The sequence below is a fragment of the Taudactylus pleione genome, unplaced genomic scaffold, assembly GCF_031769625.1.
Source record: "Taudactylus pleione unplaced genomic scaffold, aTauple2 ptg000070l, whole genome shotgun sequence".
Lineage (NCBI taxonomy): Eukaryota > Metazoa > Chordata > Amphibia > Anura > Myobatrachidae > Taudactylus > Taudactylus pleione.
The window spans coordinates 19,212,228-19,225,700 of NW_028284472.1; positions in this window are offsets into that span (position 1 = coordinate 19,212,228).

Consider the following 13,473-nt stretch of genomic DNA (forward strand, 5'->3'; position numbering starts at 1 on the left):
TAGGCTACTGGGAGGCAGACGTGAAGATAGGAAAGACTCTCCTCCCACGACAGAGATGCCTAGTAACAGAAACCAGTGATTCCAAGGTTACGCCAATTATACTGGGGATGAACATCCTACAACAGTGCCCTGAGGAGTTAGTGTCGACCTTGAAGGGGGAGCTGACCAAGGCAATGCCAAGGGCCCTACTGGTTCTACAAAAGACCATTAAGGTCCAACAAGGACATCAAAGATTTGTCCGGAGTAACGGAGAAGTCGGGAAGGTATGGCTCACAAATGGCAAGCCTGTCAGGCTGCAGCCCAACTCAGAGACCATCTTGTGGGGGAAAACCCGCTGCGGACCCAACGGCTGAACCTATGAAGCCTTGATAGAGCCATCTATGATATCGGCCAAACGTGATGTGGGGGTGGCCAGCGCGCTAGTGTCGGTGGAGAATGGGCGAGTCCCAGTACGCATACTAAACCCCCATAATCACACAATCAAGTTATATTGGAGCCAACCATTAGCGAATGGTTGCCAACCATTAGCGAAAATCTGCAGAGGTGGGTGAACAACGTTTCAAGACGTTGTTCACCCACCTCTGCAGATTGAACAACAAGTCGTGATGGCGGGGACTGCCAAGAAGATGGGGGCACCCCTGAGTGGTGGACGGAGATCCAAGTGGGAGATCCCCCCAGACACCAGAAAGTCAGAAGCAGGGAATCCTGCAAGAAGTCACGGAACATGCGGAAGCCTTTAGCTGGTGTGCAGCTGACTTAGGTGAAGTGGAAGACATACAACACTGAATCTTCATGGGAAAGACAACACCTATCAAAGAAGGACACAGACCCGTGGCCCCGGCCCTATACCAGCCTGTCCAGCAGATGCTGGAGGACATGAAAGTCACAGGAATCATTAGAGAGTGCCACAGCCCGTGGGCTGCACCCATGGTGTTCGTCCATAAGAAAGATGGCCAATTGCGTTTTTGTGTAGACTACCGCAAGTTGAATAAAGTCACCCACAAAGACGCATATCGCCTAGCGCGAATTGAAGAATCGCTCACCGCGCTCAAGTCCGCCTGGTACTTCTCCACGTTAGATCTAACCAGCGGCTATTGGCAAAATCCCATAGCTGAGGAGGACAAGGAGAAGACCGCCTTCACCAGCCCGATGGGGTTGTACGAGTTCAACCATATACCCTTTGGGTTATGCAACGCAGCAGCAACGTTCCAGGGGATAATGGAACATTGCCTCAGACATCGAAATTTTTAAATTGTACTCCTTTACCTTGATGACATCATAATCTTCTCAGGGACATACACTGAGCATCTTCAGCATTTAAGAGATGTCTTCCAACAGCTGGTGAAGTACAAACTTTAACTGAAACCCGCCAAGTGCCACCTATTGAAGCTGAGGGTCCAGTACTTGGGTCACGTCATGAGTGCCGAGCGTATAACCCCAGAGTCAGAAAAGGTTGCAGCGGTGGTGGAATGGCCAATCCCGAAAACAGTTAAAGATATCCGAAGGTTCATGGGATTCGTGGGATACTATCGGAGGTTCGTTAAGGACTTCGCTAGAATAGCCGTTCCTCTGATGGAACAATTTCGCGGGATCCCCAAAGATGAGTACAATAAACCATGACCCATTGAATGGACAACTGAACAGCAGACGGCTGTTGATGCCTTGAAGAAAGGTCTCACTGAAGCTCCACTCTTGGCATACCCAGACTATAGTACTCCCTTACACCTGTACACTGACGCCAGTAAACGAGCCCTGGGGGCCGTCCTTGCCCAGAAACAGAATGGTCAAGAATGCGTGATCGTGTATTCCAGCAGAAGTCTCCGAAATACAGAAAGGAACGATGCTAATTATAGCGCCTACAAACTCGAGTTCCTGGCGTTGGTGTGGGCAGTGTCCGAGAAATTCAAGGATTATCTGGCCGTGACCCCATTTGTGGCTGTTACTGATTGCAACCCATTAGCTCACCAGTTAACTGGCCAACTAGGGGTGCTGGAACAGAGATGGGCCTCTAGACCCGCCAATTACAACTACAGGGTGGAGTACAGAAGTGGGCGTAGTAACTCCAATGCAGACACGCTATCCCGATTACCTTATTTGTTTGAAGATCCGATAGAAGACGACAAGTGGGAAAAGGTTGAAATACCCAGTTTTGCTCTTCACCCCAAGGCACCCGAACAACATACTATGGGGGTCATTCAGAGTCGGTCGCAAGCGCTGAGCGCTCGCAACCAACTTGATGTTGCCCCACTGGGCATGCGCACGACAGAGCCAGCTCCATCGTGCGCATGCGTGAGACCCGGCTAGCGACGGACGCTCCGTCACTAGGGGTCTCGCAGCAGACGGGGCGAGCTGTCGATGGTGAGAGACAGCTCGCCCCATTGGGGAGGCGGGCAGGGGGCGTGCCTGCCCAAACGGAGGCATTACCGCTGGAACACTTGCCGTTTGGGGGAGGCCCCACTGACATCATTGCTGATGTCAGTGGGGAGCTTCCTGCTCGATCAGAGCAGGAAGCTCCCTGGGGCTTACGAGTGCCCAGAACCAACCTTAGGGTTTGGTCATAAGCCCCGATGGTCGCGATGGTCTTGACCATCGTGACCATCACCCATGTCGGTCGCTAGAGCTGTGGGTGTTAATCCACAGCTTAGCGATCGACAAGGAGGTGGTCGTTCAGGATGCAAGCGGCCGCCCTGATTCAGGACGACCGCTTGCAACTAACGACCGCCTCTGAATGATGTCCTATGATTTCAGCCGCCAACGAAGATAATGCCGCTGGGAGATGGGACGCGACCCAGTGGTGGCATCAACGTGGCTGATTCGACATAGTATTGATCCAAAGACTCACCTGCCGGTCAAGCAACTTGCGGTGCCTCGAGCCAGAGTGGCTACGATCTTACAGGCTTACCATGATCAGTCCGGTCACTTTGGAAGTCAGAAGGCAGAATCCAATGTCCAGAGGAGATTCTACTGAAACAATCTGCATCATGATGTGGAACACTGGTGTAAGAACTGCTTGACTTGTGTCACACACCAACCAGCGCCGTCAGACCAGAAAGCGCCGCTGCACCCCACCATCAGTCGCCAGCCTCTAGAACTGGTCTCAATTGACCACGTTAAGCTAGAACCGAGTCGGGCAGGGTACACTTATTGACCACTTTACGAAATTCGCAGTGGCACTCCCAGTTCGTGACCTGACAGCCAAGACAACTGCCGAAGTCTTCTGGTGGGCTTTCGTGAGGCCATATGGCTACCCAAATCACATACTCACCGATCAAGGCCCGGCCTTTGAGTCCCAACTCTTTCGAGAGCTATGTGCACTGTACGGATGCAAAAAGTTGTGAACGACCGCGTACCACCCCCAAGGGAACGGTGCTTGTGAAAGAATGAACCAGACTCTGATAAATCTACTACAAAGTGTTCCGCTTGAACAAAGGCCAGAGTGGCCCACCTTGTTGGCTGAATTAATCTCCATGTACAATAACACTCCCCATGGCTCGACTGGATATACTCCCTATTACCTGCTCTTTTGGCATCCGGGAAAACTCCCAGCCGATCTCCAGCTTGGCCTCTCCAACGAGATGATCCTGCCAGAAACCACGTGGGTGCAGGAGCATCAAAACAGAGTGCAAGAAGCCCAAGCCATAGTGCGAAGGCGCATGACCCTTGTTAGAGAACGACAGAAAAAGAACTAGGATACCTGCGCTAATGCGAATCCGATACCCTTGGGAAGTTGGGTACTGAAGAAAAATAATCGTCACCATAGCAAATTGGACTCCCAATGGGAACTCACACCATACAGAGTGGTAACCCCACCTGAAGTAGGGGTGAGCGGGTTCGGATTTCTGAAATCCGAACCCCCCCGAGCCCCCCCCGATCCGAGTCCGATCCGAGTCAGGCTCGACTTTTCCCGCCTGACTCGGATCTGAAATCGAGGCAAAACATCATCATCCCGCCTTCCGAGTCTCGCGGGTTTTGGATCCTATATAAGGTACCCGCGTCGGTGCCATTTTCTCACTCGGCTGTGGACAGTGAAGAGGGAGGGTGGGAGTTAGGGCTGGCTGGGCTGTGTAGTGTAGTGTAGTGTAGTGCTGCTGTTGTCCACTACTTCAAAGTCCATAGGGGCTGGCTGTGTTGTGCTGTGCTGCTGTTGTTAATAGGGGCTGTGTCCACTACTTCAAAGTCCATAGGGGCTGGCTGGACTGTGTTGTGCAGTCAGTTCTCCATAGGGGCTGTGTCCACTCCAAAGTCCTGTGCAGTGTCCCAGTCCTAAAGGGGTTCTGTAGTGTTGTCCAGGGGGTGCTCTGTCCATCAGGGGTGCTCCCCCCAAGTGCTAAAAAAATAATATTTTTTGTGTGTTTGTGAATTGTGTGCGCAGTAGCCGCACGTGCATCAACAAAGTAGTGCCAAGCGTGCGCCTGTGTCATAAGTAAAGGGCCGGCTGGCTTGACCGTTAAAGGGTGCTGTAACCCCCAAAGTACACTCCAGTCCAAACCAAAAAAAAAATTATTTTCTGTGTTTGTGAATTGTGTGCGCAGTAGCCGCACGTCCATCAACAAAGTAGTGCCAAGCGTGCGCCTGTGTCATAAGTAAAGGGCCGGCTGGCTTGACCATTAAAGGGTGCTGTAACCCCCAAAGTACACTCCAGTCCAAACCAAAAAAAAAATTATTTTCTGTATTTGTGAATTGTGTGCGCAGTAGCCGCACGTGCATCAACAAAGTAGTGCCAAGCGTGTGCCTGTGTCATAAGTAAAGGGCCGGCTGGCTTGACCGTTAAAGGGTGCTGTAACCCCCAAAGTACACTCCAGTCCAAACCAAAAAAATATATATTTTCTGTGTTTGTGAATTGTGTGCGCAGTAGCCGCACGTGCATCAACAAAGTAGTGCCAAGCGTGCGCCTGTGTCATAAGTAAAGGGCCGGCTGGCTTGACCGTTAAAGGGTGCTGTAACCCCCAAAGTACACTCCAGTCCAAACCAAAAAAAAAATTATTTTCTGTGTTTGTGACTTGTGTGCACTGTGGCTGCACGTGCATCAACAAAGGAGCAGCGCCAAGCGTGCGCCTGTGTCTCATAAGTAAAGAGCCGGCTGGCTCATTTCTTAAAGGGTGGTGTAACCCACAAAGTGCACTACTCTCCAGCAAAAATAAAAAAATATTTTCTGTGTTTGTGTGCGCTTTAGCCGCACGTATATATCAATATAACATAAATGGAGGACCAAACTTTCTCCGATAAAAATAAAATAGGGAAAGATCAAGAACCACTTCCTCCTAGTGCTGTTGCTGCTGCTGGGAGTTGTTCATCATCCCAGAGAGGAAGTAGGAACATCACTACTTTTACTAAACAATTGACCCTCCAACAGTCCCTAGCGATGAGGATGAAGTACGACAGCAGTCATGCTGAAGCAAAACGTATAACTGAGGCCTTGACTGCTATGTTGGTGTTAGACGTGCGTCCGGTATCCGCCATTAGTGCAGTGGGATTTAGACAATTGATGGAGGTAGTGTGTCCCCGGTTCCAAATCCCGTCTAGATTCCACCTGCATCCTCAAAGCAGCAGCGACAAGCGTGCGTCTGTCTGTTAAAGGATGGTGTAACCCTCAAAGTGCGCTCCACAAACAATAAAAATATTCTTCTTTTTTCTGTCTTTGTGAATTGTGTGGGCTGTAGCTGCACTTGCATCCTCAAAGCAGCAGCGACAAGCGTGCGTCTGTCTGTTAAAGGGTGGTGACACCCTCAAAGTGTGCTACATAAACAATAAAAATATTCTTCTTTTTTCTGTCTTTGTGAATTGTGTGGGCTGTAGCCGCACTTGCATCCTCAAAGCAGCAGCGACAAGCGTGCGTCTGTCTGTTAAAGGGTGGTGTAACCCTCAAAGTGCGCTCCACAAACAATAAAAATATTCTTTTTTTTTCTGTCTTTGTGAATTGTGTGGGCTGTAGCTGCACTTGCATCCTCAAAGCAGCAGCGACAAGCGTGCGTCTGTCTGTTAAAGGGTGGTGACACCCTCAAAGTGTGCTCCACAAACAATAAAAATATTCTTCTTTTTTTTTCTGTCTTTGTGAATTGTGTGGGCTGTAGCTGCACTTGCATCCTCAAAGCAGCAGCGACAAGCGTGCGTCTGTCTGTTAAAGGGTGGTGACACCCTCAAAGTGTGCTCCACAAACAATAAAAATATTCTTCTTTTTTTTTCTATCTTTGTGAATTGTGTGGGCTGTAGCCGCACTTGCATCCTCAAAGCAGCAGCGACAAGCGTGCGTCTGTCTGTTAAAGGATTACATCGGTGACAGCATCCAAGTAGGCATGTCAGACAGTCCGTACCTGTACTGGCAGGAAAAAGAAGCAATTTGGAGGTCCCTGTACAAACTGGCTCTATTTTACCTGAGTTGCCCCCCCTCCAGTGTGTACTCCGAAAGAGTGTTTAGTGCAGCCGGGAACCTTGTCAGCGAAAGGCGTAGGAGGTTGCTTCTACAAAATGTGGAGAAGATGATGTTCATAAAATGAATTATCAACTCTTCCAGGGAGACCAGCCTCCAGAACGTACAGAGGGACCTGTGGTTGTGGATTCCAGTGGGGACAAATTAATACTCTGTGAGGATGAGGATGTACACAACACTGAAGAGGGTGAGGAATCGGTGGATGAGGAGGATGAGGACGACATCTTGCCTCCGTAGAGCCAGTTTGTGCAGGGACAGATTAATTGCCAGCTTGTTTTGTGGGGGCCCAAACGAACCAATCATTTCAGCCACAGTCATGTGGCAGACCCTGGCGCTGAAATGTTTGGTTTGTTAAAGTGTGCATGTCCTGTTTATACAACATAAGGGTGGGTGGGAGGGCCCAAGGACAATTCCATCTTGCACCTCTTTTTTTTCTTTGCATTATGTATAGTTTGGGGCCTAGTTTTTCAAACTGCCATCCTGTCTGCCACTGCAGTGTCACTCCTAGATGGACCACGTGTTTGTACCGTCCACTCGTATCTCTTAGCATAGTCATCCAGCTACCTTGGTGCAACCTTTTGGACATTAAAACACTATTGTGAGGTGTGAGGTGTTCAGAATAGACTGGAAATGAGTGGAAATTAAGGTTATTGAGGTTAATAATAGCATAGGAGCAGAAAAACCCACAAATTCTGTGATTTTAGCTGTTTTTATGCTTTTTTTCAAAAAAATACAGATCCAAAACACAAAACCCAGAACCCAAAACACGGAAGGGTGGTTTTGGCAAAACCAATCCAGATCCAAAACACGAACAAAGATCCAGATCCAAAACACAAAACACGAAAAGTGGCCGGTGCACACCCCTAACCTGAAGCTGATATTGTTGTCTATTGCATTGAAAGGGAAGGTTGCTGTGGTCGAATGATAGTCCATCGAGATCAACTGAAGCTCCACCACGTTCAGTATGACAAAGCCGATGTAGGATGAATAACTACCGTAGAACGCTCATCCCGAACCGACCAAGTTGCTCCTAAATTGTCGAGTGATCCTTGGGAACTATTGGTAGGCATGTATGGCCCTCTCCTATCCAGTCATGTATACCCGGGACAGGATGGGTCACCGCAGATTTCAGAAGATATATCTGTTCCTGAAGCTCAAGACACAAATTGTGACCCTGAAGAGACTGTTACTGGCCCCACATTGAGATGCTCAAAAGGGACACTGCTTGTAAGGTACAGGGAAATGTATTGATTCTCTTACGCTTGATGATTACATGCTCGCTTTGCTTGTTATTGACATGTAATACAGTAATGTTTATGATGCATGGACTTTTTTATGCCTCAGTTTAGTGATGATATGCAAAGACTTTGGGCCTGATTCAGAGCCGGTAGCTCTGACAGAGCTCTCGCTCTGAATCAGGGCCAGTCTTTTTTTTTTTTTTTTTTAAGAACGGCCTCCTGGCCGCTCGCATAGCTGCCTCCTGGCTGCTCGCGACCATCGGGCTTGCGACGAGACCCTTGTGGTAGGGTCTCGTTGCCGCAAGCCCCAGTGGGGCCGGCCCCAGACGGTAGGCGTTCTCATGGGAATGCCTCCGTTTGGGCAGCCACCCCCCCGGCCCGCCCACCAAAGGGGGCGTGCTGTCACTCAACATCGACAGCACGCCCCCGTCGCTATCCGGGTCTCGCGCATGCGCACGATGGAGCCGGCTCCGTCATGCACATGCGCTCTGGGCCACCATCGACCCGGTTGCGAGCGCACAAATCAGGCCCTTTGTTCAAGAGTTTATATGCGCGAGGAAGTGCATAATTCAAAGCAGGGATGAATGTGGTACCCCCATAGAAACCTGTGGAACTACAGGTGCCAGCATGCTTCTGCAGCCAGCAAGGCTGAGGTATGCTGCACACAGCCCACCTCTACAGAAATGACAGGGTCAACATGGGTTACTGCAGCTAGAGACAATACAATGTTGCAAGCTGCAAGCCTCCTTACCTTCCCTTGATTGGATGCTCTGAGAGCGGGAATCCCAGGCGTGAAATGTTGCCCTGGACAGAGAAAGGTGATAAATATGCCCTGCATCTGAAGGGCATCTGGGTAGTGCAGAGAAGAGCCAGTGTGGAGAGACAGTGTTGTGTGATGAGCAGAGAAGGACTGATTAAGTAAAGAGGGAGTCCCAGCGACACTTGCAACCACACAAGGGCAGAGGAGACTGCCACAGCAACAGAGGAAACCCCTGCTATCAGCACCCAGGCAAAAGCTAATGCAGAGAGGGAAGCCCCGCCTGCATCTAAAGAGTGACCCTGCAGCCTGATCCAGTAACGTGTGTGTGAGATACCCGGTGAACCAGCACACCTACCAGGACTGAGTGAGTAGCTACCACACCACCCAGTATTGTGTCCTGCTTTTAAGGCGTGCATAAAGGGTTTAAGCCAGTAGTAAAGGGAGACACTAGTTTAGCTATGGGACAACTAATTTGCCTTTAATTAAAAGGAAACAGAGGGCCTGATTCAGACCCGCTCGCGAGCGCTGAGCGCTTGCAAGCGGGTCGATGTTGCCCAAGTGCGCATGCACACGACGGAGGCGGCTCCGTCGTGCGCATGCGCGAGACCCGAATAACGGCGGCCAAGCCGTCGTTATGGGTCTCGCACCAAAGGTGTCGTGCTGTCGATGGTGATTTGGTGGGCATGCCGGGGGCGTGGCTGCCCAGACGGAGGCGTTCCCATGAGAATGCCTACCATCTGGGGCCGGCCCCACTGACATCACTAGTGATGTCAGTGGGAGTGCTTTTGGCTCTGATAGAGCCAAAAGCACTCCAGGGCTTGCGGCAGCGAGACCCTACCGCAAGGGTCTCGTTGCAAGCCCGATGGTCGAGATGGTCTTGACCATCACGACCATCATTTTGGCAGCTCACTATAGCTGTGTGGAAGGACGGCCCTGATTCAGAGCGAGCGCTCTGCCAGAGCGTCCGGCTCTGAATCAGGGCCAGAGTCCAGTCTGTGGTGCAGAACATTGCAAGCTTTTGATAAGACAGCACCTCAGTTATACTAAGGAGAACAGTGTCCATGTCACTCAGTATCATTCCCACTACAGCAGTGGTGGGCTGGGCCGGGGGGCAGGGTGCCATGTGCCCCTCGGGCCGCAGCGTCATGCAGGCCGCAGGCAGTCTGTGTCACTGTGACACAGACTGCACCACAAGTGACAAACACACAGCCGCCGGCTCCGGCAGCTGTGTGTTTGTTTTGATCAGCAGCCAATGAGAGTCTGTCAGACTCTCATTAGCTGCTGCTGCGCCCACTGCAGGAGCCGCTCCATCTTCCGGGCTCCCGCAGTGGGCAATGGGAGAGGCGTCATGATGTCATGACGTCTCTCCCATAATGCAGAGCGTCCCGGCCCAGGAAGGACAGACGGAGGAGCGGATGGCGACGGCGGGAGCGGGGATTGAGGTAAGTGTTTTTTTGGTTTGTTTGTTTTTTATTATTTGTGTCTACTGGGGGAGGGGCGGGCACTACAAGAGGGAGACCACTACTGGGGGCACTACAAGGGGGGGGACTACTACTACTGGGGGTACTACAAGGGGGAACCTCTACTGGAGGCACTGCAAGGGGGGACTACTACTACTGGGGGCAATACAAGGGGGGGACTACTACTACTGGGGGCACTACAAGGGGGGGGATACTGCTACTGGGGGCACTACAAGGGGGGAACCACTACTTGCGGCACTGCAAGGGGGGGGACTACTACTACTGGGGGCAATACAAGTGGTGGACTACTGCTACTGGGGGCACTACAAAGGGGGGGCTACTACTACTGGGGGCACTACAGGGAGGGGACTACTACTACTACTGGGGGCACTACAAGGGGGTACCACTACTGGGGGCACTACAAGGGGGGGACTACTACTACTGGGGGTACTACAAGGGGGAACCTCTACTGGAGGCACTGCAAGGGGGGACTACTACTACTGGGGGCAATAGAAGGGGGGGACTACTACTACTGGGGGCACTACAAGGGGGGGGATACTGCTACTGGGGGCACTACAAGGGGGGAACCACTACTTGCGGCACTGCAAGGGGGGGGACTACTACTACTGGGGGCAATACAAGTGGTGGACTACTGCTACTGGGGGCACTACAAAGGGGGGCTACTACTACTGGGGGCACTACAGGGAGGGGACTACTACTACTACTGGGGGCACTACAAGGGGGTACCACTACTGGAGGCACTGCAAGGGGGGGGGGGACTACTACTACTGGGGGCAATACAAGGGGGGGACTACTACTACTGGGGGCACTACAAGGGGGGGGACTACTACTACTAGGGGCACTACAAGGGGAGGGGACTACCACTAGGGGCACTGCATAGGGGGGAGGGGACTACTACTGGGGGCACTACATAGGGGGGAGGGGACTACCACTGGGGGCACTGCATCGAGGGACCACTGCTGGGGGCTATATAAAAAGGGTGTCAGGGTTCAGCCTAGGATCGGCCTCTCTCACCTCCTTGCCGGCTTCCCCTGACTTCCTTGCAGTCAGACGTCTGGTGCAGTGATGGATGTGGGGCTGAGTATTCTGCCTTAGGTGCTTTTTGCGAGCTTCCATGGTCGGCTGTGTGTGCTGGGGATCGGAGTTCCCATCATGGGCGCCGCCATGACAGTTCCTCTCATGTGACAGTACTCCTAACCTATGGTAGCATGATTTCAGTCAGCTGATGCTGTGCTCCAGTAATCTGCTACCCCTGGGTATAAATCCGCCTCCAGAACTCCAGGAAGTTGCTGTTCAACTTCGTTATTCCAAGTGCCTGTGTTACTCCCACTGTTGCTCTCTGCTAAATCCTTCAGCGTGTTGCTTCAGCCTGCTCACAGTTTCCTGTATTAGCTAAGCTTCCATGCTAAACCTTACTCTGAGACTTTAGCTTTCTCACAGTACTTCAGTGTTTCATGTCCCTTCCCTGTGTGTCTTTGTATATGTGCTGCTAATTCTATTGCAGCTTTCCTGTGGCTATTACCCTGTATCACTGAAGTGTCAGATTACCTGCTGGTATTAATTAGCTCACAGCTGGTCCTCCCAGCACATGTCTGTGTCAATCTGCTCTGTGTCTTGTCAGTGCAAATCTGCACTTGCAGTTAGCACTCTCCCAGTGTATGCCTATCTTCTCTATATGTCTTGTCTGTGCAATCTGCACCTGCATATATAATTATTCCCAGTATTTTGCCTTTGCCCAGTACCAGCATTTCTAGCTCTCCCAGTATTTGGCCTTTGTCCAGTACCACATTTCTAGCATTCCCAAGATATTCCTTGAGTCCACTCTACTCTTGTATGTGCAATCTCCAGTATATGTTTGTGCTTTCCTGCATATTTAGCAAACTCCAGTACCTGCCTGTGTCCACATCTCCCTGAGCTGCTGAGCTAGTCAGCTTCTGGATTTCTTAGTGATTCTCAGTACTTTCTCAGTAATCTCATGCAAGCCGGTGATCAGGATTTCTAATTGTGTTCCAGTGTATCTCCAGTGTTCTAGCAATAACTTAACGTAATATAGTTTCCGGTCTTCTGCCATTCCCAGGTACCTGTCCAGAGGGCCGCGACCTGCTCACTTGGTGCAGCGGAAAACCAAATCCCAATTGGAGGGGTCACTGGAGAAAACCACCAAGTGAGTTAGACTCCGCGCCTCTGGACAGGTCTAGCCAAACCTGGGTTCGGCCGCAAATAGGAGACCTAGCCACAGTCACTCCGATAGTCACCTGAACCCCCCGGCTCACCGTCCTCCACAGAGGATCACTTTCACCGGATTGTGACAAAGGGCAATACTGGGGGTACTGCATAGGGGGGAGACTACAACTGGGGCCACTATTTAAGGGGCACTGCATAAGGGTTACCACTATTGGGGGCACTGCATGGGGCGTGGACTGCTATTGGGGGCACTATATAAGGGATACTGCATAGGGGGTACCACTACTGGGGGCACTATATAAGGGGCTTACTACTGGGGGCACAAGGGGCACTGCACAGGTGGGACCACTACTGGTGGCACTGTATAAGGGGCACTGCATAGGGGGGATCACTACTGGGGGCACTACTGGAGGCCTGCATAAGTGGGTCCTCTCCTGGGGCACAGGGGGACCCTGCATATGGACACCACGACGGGGCTGCCCCTAATTTTATTTTTACTTTACATTTATCCCATATGGACCCGCCTCCACCCTGGAACACTTGAGGGGGGGGCACCATAGCACGCACGTTCTTAGGGCACCCTGGCCACACGCTACTCCTCTGCCAGGGGTGGCCTGCATGCATTTACCCCCCAGTCTAAAAGTTGCCAGACAGCCCCTGCACTACGGAGGAATTAATCTTGCATTTAAGGGCTTTATGTATATGCATATACATACCTTCTTATATTGGGATCTCAAACCCTGAGCTCAGGTATACCAGAACTATATCTTAGGAATATTGTTACAGTGAACTGCCTTGGTGTTATATTACAGGATACTTACTAAATGAATAGTGATATTGCCAATATATCGGAAAAGTCATTTCTTTCTTAAATGTAATGTCTGAAAGTGATTTATACTATTGCGTATAATATTGGAAAGTCACTCATGTTATTACGTGATCCATGGTGCATGTAAAAGTGATTCATAGATTGAGTACAGGACAGTATATTGATACAAAAGTGATTATTGCCAATTGTTGATGAGCTGCATATGCAGTGTTTATATTGTTTGTCATTGTGGTGCACCCGTCCTGCGGGCAGTGTTCCTTTACTCAAATTCATTTCTTGCAAATAAAACGACCTCATGGAGGCCTTGCACGCCATACCAGAGACTGGTCCTGTACTCCCATAGCTCCGCCATCATTAGCGAACCTGAAGTGGAAACAACTTGGCTGAAGAATCAAGAGGTTAGTGAATTGTATACACACTGTGTATTATCCCTACCAGGGTATTACACACACACACTATCCTGCTGCCCAGCCAATGGATGAAGGGGGATGGGAAAGGAGAAGAAGAGAGGAGGAGAGCTGCGGGCAGGGCTACTGCGGATGCCAAGGAAGGAA